At 43.6% G+C, this 8,322-nt stretch overlaps 1 pseudogene; it reads right to left on the bottom strand.

Annotated features, from left to right (window-relative positions):
- Positions 1–8,120, bottom strand: part of LOC114628966 — a 16,123-nt pseudogene extending 8,003 nt beyond the window's left edge.
- Positions 8,121–8,322: the final 202 nt, after the last annotated feature.

Below are 8,322 nucleotides of genomic sequence, written 5' to 3'. Positions count from 1 at the left end.
AGGGGAAGGGGGAGGGGAAGGGGAAGGGGAAGGGGAAGGGGAAGGGGAAGGGGAAGGGGAAGGAGGAGAAGGAGAAGGAGAAGGAGAAGGAGAAGGAGAAGGAGAAGGAGAAGGAGAAGGAGAAGGAGCAGGAGCAGAAGCAGAAGCAGAAGCTAAGACAACCTGGTTTTTACTTCATTCTTTCTCTCCACAACTTAAGCTTAAGTTCTAATTGTAAAGGGAAACAGCCTCATGGAAATCCAGTGGGCTAGTGTTTGGAGGATTCCCTGAACATGGCTGACTAGACAGCGCAGCACACCACAATATAAATACAAGATGTGGATGCTGGGGGGGGGGGGTGGAGTGAGGAATGCATTCTAGCTGAGCCAGGGACACAGAGGCTAAATAGGAGGGCAGTGGCATGAGGGTTGAGGTGGGACCATGAATGGAGGAGCCCAAATGTGGTAGGTTAGGAATCTGCTACAACGGAAACACAAGTTTGAAACAGGGCAATTTTCCTTAGGAATTCTGCAAAGGTTTTATTGTTCTTGTTGTTCCATTTTATTTTATCATCATCACCATCATCATCATCATCATCATCATCATTATTAATTTTGTGTGTGTGTGTGTGTGTGTGTGTGTGTGTGTGTGTGTGTTCACCAACTCATATGTAAAGGCCTTTGGCCTTTAAACTGAAGGATTCCATTGGCCCTTTCTCCCCTCCAAGCCAGTTCTCAGGCCTTCCAGCTCAGAGTGAGTGACACTACTGGCCTTCCTGGTTCTCCAGCTTGCAGAACACAGATGCTGAATTCAGAGTAGTTTCTCTCTGAAACCTGCTACTTCACAAGTTTCTTCTCACTGTGCATTTACTCTACTATGCAGCCGAATTGCCTTTTAAGATATGTTTCTGTTTGTAAGAGGATCAGAATTCAGATCAGCGCCTGGGAGGAAGTGGCTGAAGTGTCCTAGGCTTACCTGGCAGCGATATTGGCAGGCTCCAGGATCACTGAAGCAGGGAGATCCCTCCTGGATTATTCTGAGACATCTGAGGTCCTCAGAGAAGAAATGGCTGCCTTCACCCTTCAGTTTACACTCTTGGGGATCATCTATTCCAAGGGTTCTCTTCATTCTCATAGCCTGAATTCACACTACCGAAGTCAGTAGCTGAACTTCCAAAGTCCATGTGTCCTGTGAAGAATGTTCTTTGTGTTTATTTTAATATTTGAAGGGCCTTCATTTTTAAAAAAAAAAGTATATAAGGAATCAAACTCAGGGTCTTGGCACAAACTAAACAATTGTTCTTGAAATTTAAATAAACAGTATCCTTTATTGTCTTTTAATGAGGCCAGATTAAAGTCTTCCTGAATTCTACAACCTTGAGTTCTCCCTACCTGATACCCAGTCCCTCTGGTTTTAGAAATGTCTCTTTAGTTTTCCCTGGGAGCAAATCAAGTTGAGGAACTTTGCATTCATCCTATTGAAAACAAGAACACACTAAACCAGACAGTATTGATTCATCAACAATACTTCTCAGGCTCAGGGTGGACAAGGCCTGCTACTAAAGAAAGAATAAAGAACACATCACTTTTGATGTCAAGAGAATTGCCATCCAAAATGGTAGCTCAAAACAGTTAATGGTCTCTCAGCCGGTTATAAACAATGGAGACATTATGTGAGCCACAGATGTACTCAAGTTTTCTCATATTCACAAAAAATTTTAAAAAAGTAGGTGAATTTAATCTTAATACTATTTTAATTTAACTAAATATATTCAAATTATTATTGAACATGTAATCACTATAAAAAAATCTCCAATGAGATATTCTGCATTTTTCTTAACAGGTCTTCAAAACCTAAGGTGTAATCTACATCTCCATTTAGATTTCAGTTGTTCCATGTGGGCCAGCCACATGTGCTGAGAAGTGACTATGGTATTGGACAGCCAAGACATCAAAGGTGTTAGTGGCAAATTCGGTTCTTAATGCTCACACGTTCCCGCAGGCAGGAAAGGAAAAGTGAACATCTGTCTTCTTCGATGCCTGCTGTCTATCTCTCTGTCCTTAAGTGGTACCCTGAATCTCTTCTCCAGGGTGACCCATCTTAACTCATACGCATCTTCAATTGTGTTGAGCCCATTGCAGATTCAGGCCGTTCTATAATTTTGGACATGGTCACTTGTCCAGGGTGAGTCATGTGATCCAGTGAGAGTCACTCTTTTGTTTGGATAGAGGAGCATTCTAGTCTTCAGGACTTGTTTGTGGGAGAAGACCTGAAGTGCCAGATCCCTCCATGAAGAAACTGGGAATGGTGTTGTCATGTTGGAAGGTAGAAAGAGATGGAGAGAAATAAGGTTCTCGTGGCATCAGCAAAGTTTCAAGAGTAGTCCTGGGCTTTCCAGTTGCTTGGATTAATAAATCCAATTAAATCAAACCAAGCTGAGTTTAGGGTCTTGCTAACAAGAGTCCAGTAAATGAGAGGGAACTTCTGCTCCATTCACCCAAGTGGTTATATACAGTTAGTATAAGGTGGGTTTATATTTTTTCCAACTGTTTTTCCCACTCATGCAATAATCACTTGAGAAAAGACGCACCTACTGACTCCAGTGGGTCCTGACTCCCTCTGCCCTATGTGCCTGAGGAAGCAGCATCGTGACTCTGGAACAGCACTGTGATGTCCTTACCTCATGTGTCCGTGTCTTCTTGGATTAGACACTACCAGGAATCTGCTCTCTGTCTCAGCCTCTCCCTAAGTCTCCTCTGTCTGAGCCTGGATGTCTGATGTATCCCAGTAATACCTTCACAACTCAAGTGTATCTGCCTAAATGTCCCCATGATGATTAGGCATGGGTGTCAAACAATTTTCATACAAAAGAGAACCAATACGTATCCTATCAGAAATAGTTTCCATCTTTCGCTGAGCCGTGTCCTTACAGAAAATTACAATATTTACTTAATTTTTTAATCTCTAAACTTGACTACCCATTCATCAAACATTAAAGACCTGATATGAAGGGCATAATAATAGATATCCAACATACAGAGATAAATATGAAACTCAAGGAGACAATATTTAATTTACAGAAAATCTGCAAAGAGTGCTGAAGTGAAATTTAGGGATTTAAATACATTCCTAAATGAATAGGTCTGGGGGTGGATGACACAAAGAAGGCAATGGAGTAAGGGCTTAATACCTGGCCCAAGGGAACACCTTCAATGGCCAGAAGACTTACCACAAGACCCCGCTTCTTAAAGATTTAAGCATCTCTCAAGAGGACACTGGAAGCAAAGACTTTAATGTACAAACATTTAGGAAAAATCTAGGATCAAGCTATAGCATGGTGTAATATGGATAAACCTTGAAAGCACCATGCTAATAAGTGAGATAATCCAGCGACAAAATATGGTATATTGTCATTTATAGGACACATCTACAATAAGAAAATTGATGAAGACACAGAACACAGTAGTGGCTTCCTCACCTAAAAAGAGATGGAGAATGAGTGCTAATGGGAATAGAAGGTTTATGTAGATTAACAAAACTTACCTGGAATCAATGGTAATGAACCCTTGACTCTACAGATACACTGAAAATCATTGGAATATACATTCAAAGGGGAGACATTCATAGTGTGTGAATTATATCTCAACCATTGTTATTTAAAAAAAATACTTCAAGGAACTGAGGATGGTTTCTGAACTCACTGGTCACATCACTACGCAGCCAGGGTCAGATCTTGTGAGTCCTGGGTAAGGAAACCCATCTTATCTGATTTTGGCCTTTACGTAAGAACTGACTCGTTAAACTAGGCTTTTAGTCAGGAAATCTGGTAGACTATGACAGGCCATCCAACTCTTATCAGTGATAAGAGTTCTGTGATGGCCCTCAGTTAAAACAGCCCAATTCATTACAGAAAATATTGACCAAACCATTTCTTCTGAGGGCATGGATATACTTAGCTCTGCCCCTGTGCAAGGAGCTTATTTCTTCTTTCATAAAGCAATTTCCCTCTTCCATAGCCACAACCTTTGTGTTCCCGGGAGAGAGGCCATGCCTTAAGATTTTGATGCATTTCAGCTGTGAGTCAAGGGCCCCTAGTCCATGTTCAGCACACTAACCATAACCAAAATAAATATCCCAGGAGCCAGCATCCTGAGGCTATCGCACACTTGGGAGGTCACGAGCTATCCGTGTCAACGTGTGCTTTCCCTTCCAAGACAAGGCAAACTATGTATATGCGAAGTAGGAATGTTATATGATCCACCCCCACTAGTGGTAAAAAATAGAATTAAAAAATGGTTTTGGAAATAGAGAAGAACCAGAGACTGGGGAGATGGTTCAGTCAGTAAAGTGCCACATATGCAAAAGGGTCTGAGTTCGGATCCCAGCACCCTGTAAAATTAAAAAATAATAATAAATAATAATAATAATAATAAAAATAAATCAAAAGGCACATTTGCATATACCTACAACCCCAGCATTGAGAGAAGCAGAGACAGGAGGATGACTGGAGATCCCTGGCCAGTCTGTCTAGCTGTAACAGTGAATTTCAGGTTCAGTAAGAGACTTTGTTTCAAAAACTAAGGTGAGGAGCAGTGGAGGGAGACATCCAGACCGACCTTGGCCTCCACATACATGAACACACACACAAACACATGCATATAACACACAAATAATAAATATACACCTCAATTCATAATCAAAAATAAACGTTTGAAAAATGAAACGAAAAGCTAAACTAAGTTCAGCACTTCACCTTGCATTCCTCCCGTCCCAACCCTGCCTGTCTGCAGCCCAGCCCACATCAGATGTTTGAGGTGTGACTGCCTCTCACCCCCAGCTCAGAACCAAATCCCATCCAGAATGGAGGGATCAATGCCATACAGATGTGTTGATCCCCTCTTGACTGGATTAAAGACTTCTTTCAAGCGGTGTGTGTGCATGTCTTCCAGGCTGTGTCTCTGCTCACTCAGGAATGCCACTTGGCAGATGGGCCAGGGCTGCTCCTTAGCTGTCCTTCTCCTGTCAAACTCAAGCTTTTGCTCTGCCTGCTAAGGTGGACAGGTGCATTCTTGGGTGGATACATGTCAAAACCACATGGCTGCTGGAGGTCACTAGGTTTCTGAACTAAAGCACACCGAAGACGCTGCTATGACAGCTCTTTTTGTTTCCCTGAAGACCTCAAGAATCCAAAGAGATAGAGATGGGATAGGGAGAGGTTGGTGTAGGTTACAGCCTTTCATAGGATAAAAGGAAGAGGTGGAATCCCCCTGGCTTTCATGTCCCTACATCTCTGTCTGGTGGGGCTTGGGCTAGGAGATTACGCTGTACCAGGGCTTGCCATACCTTGTACCTTCAAGTCTGTGGCTCATGTCCACCTGCTGGTAACACAACTCTCCTCTCTCTCTCTCTCTCCCCCTCCTTCTCCCCCTCCTCCTCCCCCTCCCTTTACTTTTCTCTCTATTAAACACTTCTCTCTCATGTGTCCTAACCAAACCTCAGAGACAAACAGGTCCACATCCTCCCCTAAATAATGTTGGCCTCAGATCCTCTCTTCCTGGGGCTTTCTCTGGGGTTCCAGATGCATTTTAAGTGCACTCAGGCATCCATCTAGCTATGGTCTGGGCCACTCACTTAACTGCAGGGAAATCTGGGCTCTGGCTTTTCTGTCCTGTTAAAAGGACTTCAAACCCAAACTCATGTCTGGTAGAGATAAGTAAAGCATGGTGCTCTCTCCAGGAGGACAGATTACCATGTACTCAGCACCTCAGCTAAGGGACTTGTGGGTGCACTGGATGGAAGGTCTTGTCACCCCCATCCCATGGACCAGGAATAAGGCTCAGAGTCATAAAGTCTGGACCTAGGATGAGATCCTTGGCACACAGGCTCCAGAACTCACACAACTCCATGTTCAACCTTAGCCTCCAAAGAGTGTAGGGTCCTACCCTCAAAGTCAATGGCCCCTTCTAAGGCTTGAGCCCAAAAAGACAAAAATAACAGTGTATCCCAGCTCTGATTATAGACACCATCCTAGAATCAATACCACTTGTCCCTAGATGGTGTCTTGAAGAGTCACTTGAATTCCTGGGCCAACATTGTCACTTGACAGTTCAGGACTCCAAGTGCCAAGGAGATGATAGATCCTACTGCTGTCTATAGCTGGGCTGCCAAAGCTCTGGCTCCTGAACAACACAACAACTTATTGGGACTGTTTGGGAGGCAACTGCATAAACCACTGTTCATAGTTCTTTATTCCTAGAGTCTCTTTCTTAGCTTTAACCCTCACCCATGCTACAAGTATGGCCCGGGACATCACCAGTTTCTTTAGATTCCTCTACCTTGCTTTCCCTTGCACACACGTGGATGTAATCATAGTACCTGTCAGGAAGTAATCAGTGGGGTGTTATCAACCTAGTACAGCAACTCACCTCACCACCAGTGCATCCTCAACAAGCAAAGCCAGGGCATAGGAGAGGAGCCACGCAATTAACTCAGCCAAGGAAAGCATTACTCCCTATCTCAGGATGACAGAGATTAATAGAACCTGGAGATCATATCATATCTTGGAGAAAGAATTCTAAACAAGGAGACACAGTGCTGAGCCCTGGCATCCCTCAATGCCCTGCCCCCACTCCTATCTACCAACACAGCACCCTTCAGCATGTGCATGCATAAACCAAAAGGCTAAGACAGATTTGCTTCTCTTCTAGGTGAGAAACTGCCTATTCTGTGGTTATCAGGATGGCAGCCATCCATGGAGAATTGTTAGTGTGTTAATAAAGTATCAGAATTCCCAGACTTGGGGAGATATAAAGGACCCTTCAGTTCCCAGCTGGACCTCTTCTTTTCCTCTCACAGGGCCTGGCCATTTTAGTCTTAAATTGCCTTGAACCTCTCAAGTAGCCAGTCCATAGAAAAGGAATTCTGAGGGAAAAGATTCAGTGCATGGCAGTGGACTCCCAAGGCAACAAGAATAGATAATCACGTGTCTCTCATATGACCTCAAGACAAACCTTTAAGCACTGGTCACCACTTATACATCTCATGACTTGTGAAATCTATGTGATTGGGCCAGGAGAAAGGATGCTATAATCAATTCCACTTGACCTCTATCTGTAAATGCACAAGACCAGAGTGAGGTGGGAAGGGAAGGCCAAGCATCAAATGGCTTTTTCAAAATGGCTGCTAGCGGCTGAGGATGTAGTTCGGTTAGCAGGATGCTTGCCTAGCATGCACAGATCCCTGAGTTCAATCTCCAGCACCCCATAAACCGACTATGGTGTCATTGACCTGTAACTCCAGAACTAGGGAGGTGGAGAAAGGAAGAGCAGAAGTTCAAGGTCATCCTCCACTACATAGCCAATTCCAAGTACTTTGAGCTACATGGAACCTAGTCTAGGAAAAAAAAAAAAAAACAGCTGATAGGAAGCCAAGTGCCCTAAAAATATGAGGAGATCACTGCACTGTGACAGGTTTAGTCTGTTATCTGGCTGCCCTTCAGTCTACAGCTTTGTTTCATTTCTCATTCAATGTGATTTTATAGGGTTGAGATACACTCATAATCCTGTGAATCCTTTTCAAATTATGGTAAAAAGTTAAATCATGCAAAATAATGCGTGCAAGACTGTTTGAAACATAACAGTAATGTATATGAACAGTCCAACACTCTCCCAGAGTGGAGAATCAACAACAGCCACTCTTATTCCCATGACTTTCCCTGCACAGAATATGGTGTTTCTGTGCAGCCACAGGCATGTGTCTGAGGGCAGATTGCACATGGAAACGCAGACGCCAAGATGCTAAACCAGGAAACTGATATCGAACTGTATCATCTCAGAGGAGCCATGTTCCAGCGATTCTTCGAGTAATTGGTGAAATTATTGTGATCTAAAATACAACTAATCATAACTAACAACCGATGATACTATTACTGTAACGTGATGTAACCACACCACCAGGACTATTGGCATCATCATCACGTCCACCTCTACCAGTGCCACCACCACAACAGCTCTGGCTGCCATCACTGCTACCACCATCAACACCATGACCATCACTGCACCCACGATTTCAACCACCACTGTAAGAGCCGTCACCATCATGCTCATCTCCTTCACCCTTGTTACTACCACCACCACCACCATTACCACAACCACTACTAACCACCACTGATGACATCATTACTGTCACCACTAACCATAACTACAACCTTGACAATTACCGCCACCACCATCACTGCCATTACCATCAGCACCATTGAATACCACCACCACCATTGCTACCATCACCTCTATTACCACCAACACCACCACCTCCACCATTATCACCACCACCATTACCACCACC

This window comes from Grammomys surdaster, unplaced genomic scaffold (genome assembly GCF_004785775.1).
Source record: "Grammomys surdaster isolate TR1022 unplaced genomic scaffold, NIH_TR_1.0 275, whole genome shotgun sequence".
NCBI lineage: Eukaryota > Metazoa > Chordata > Mammalia > Rodentia > Muridae > Grammomys > Grammomys surdaster.
The sequence above is the reverse complement of the archived record's forward strand: the minus strand, read 5'-3'. Positions and strand labels throughout refer to the sequence as shown.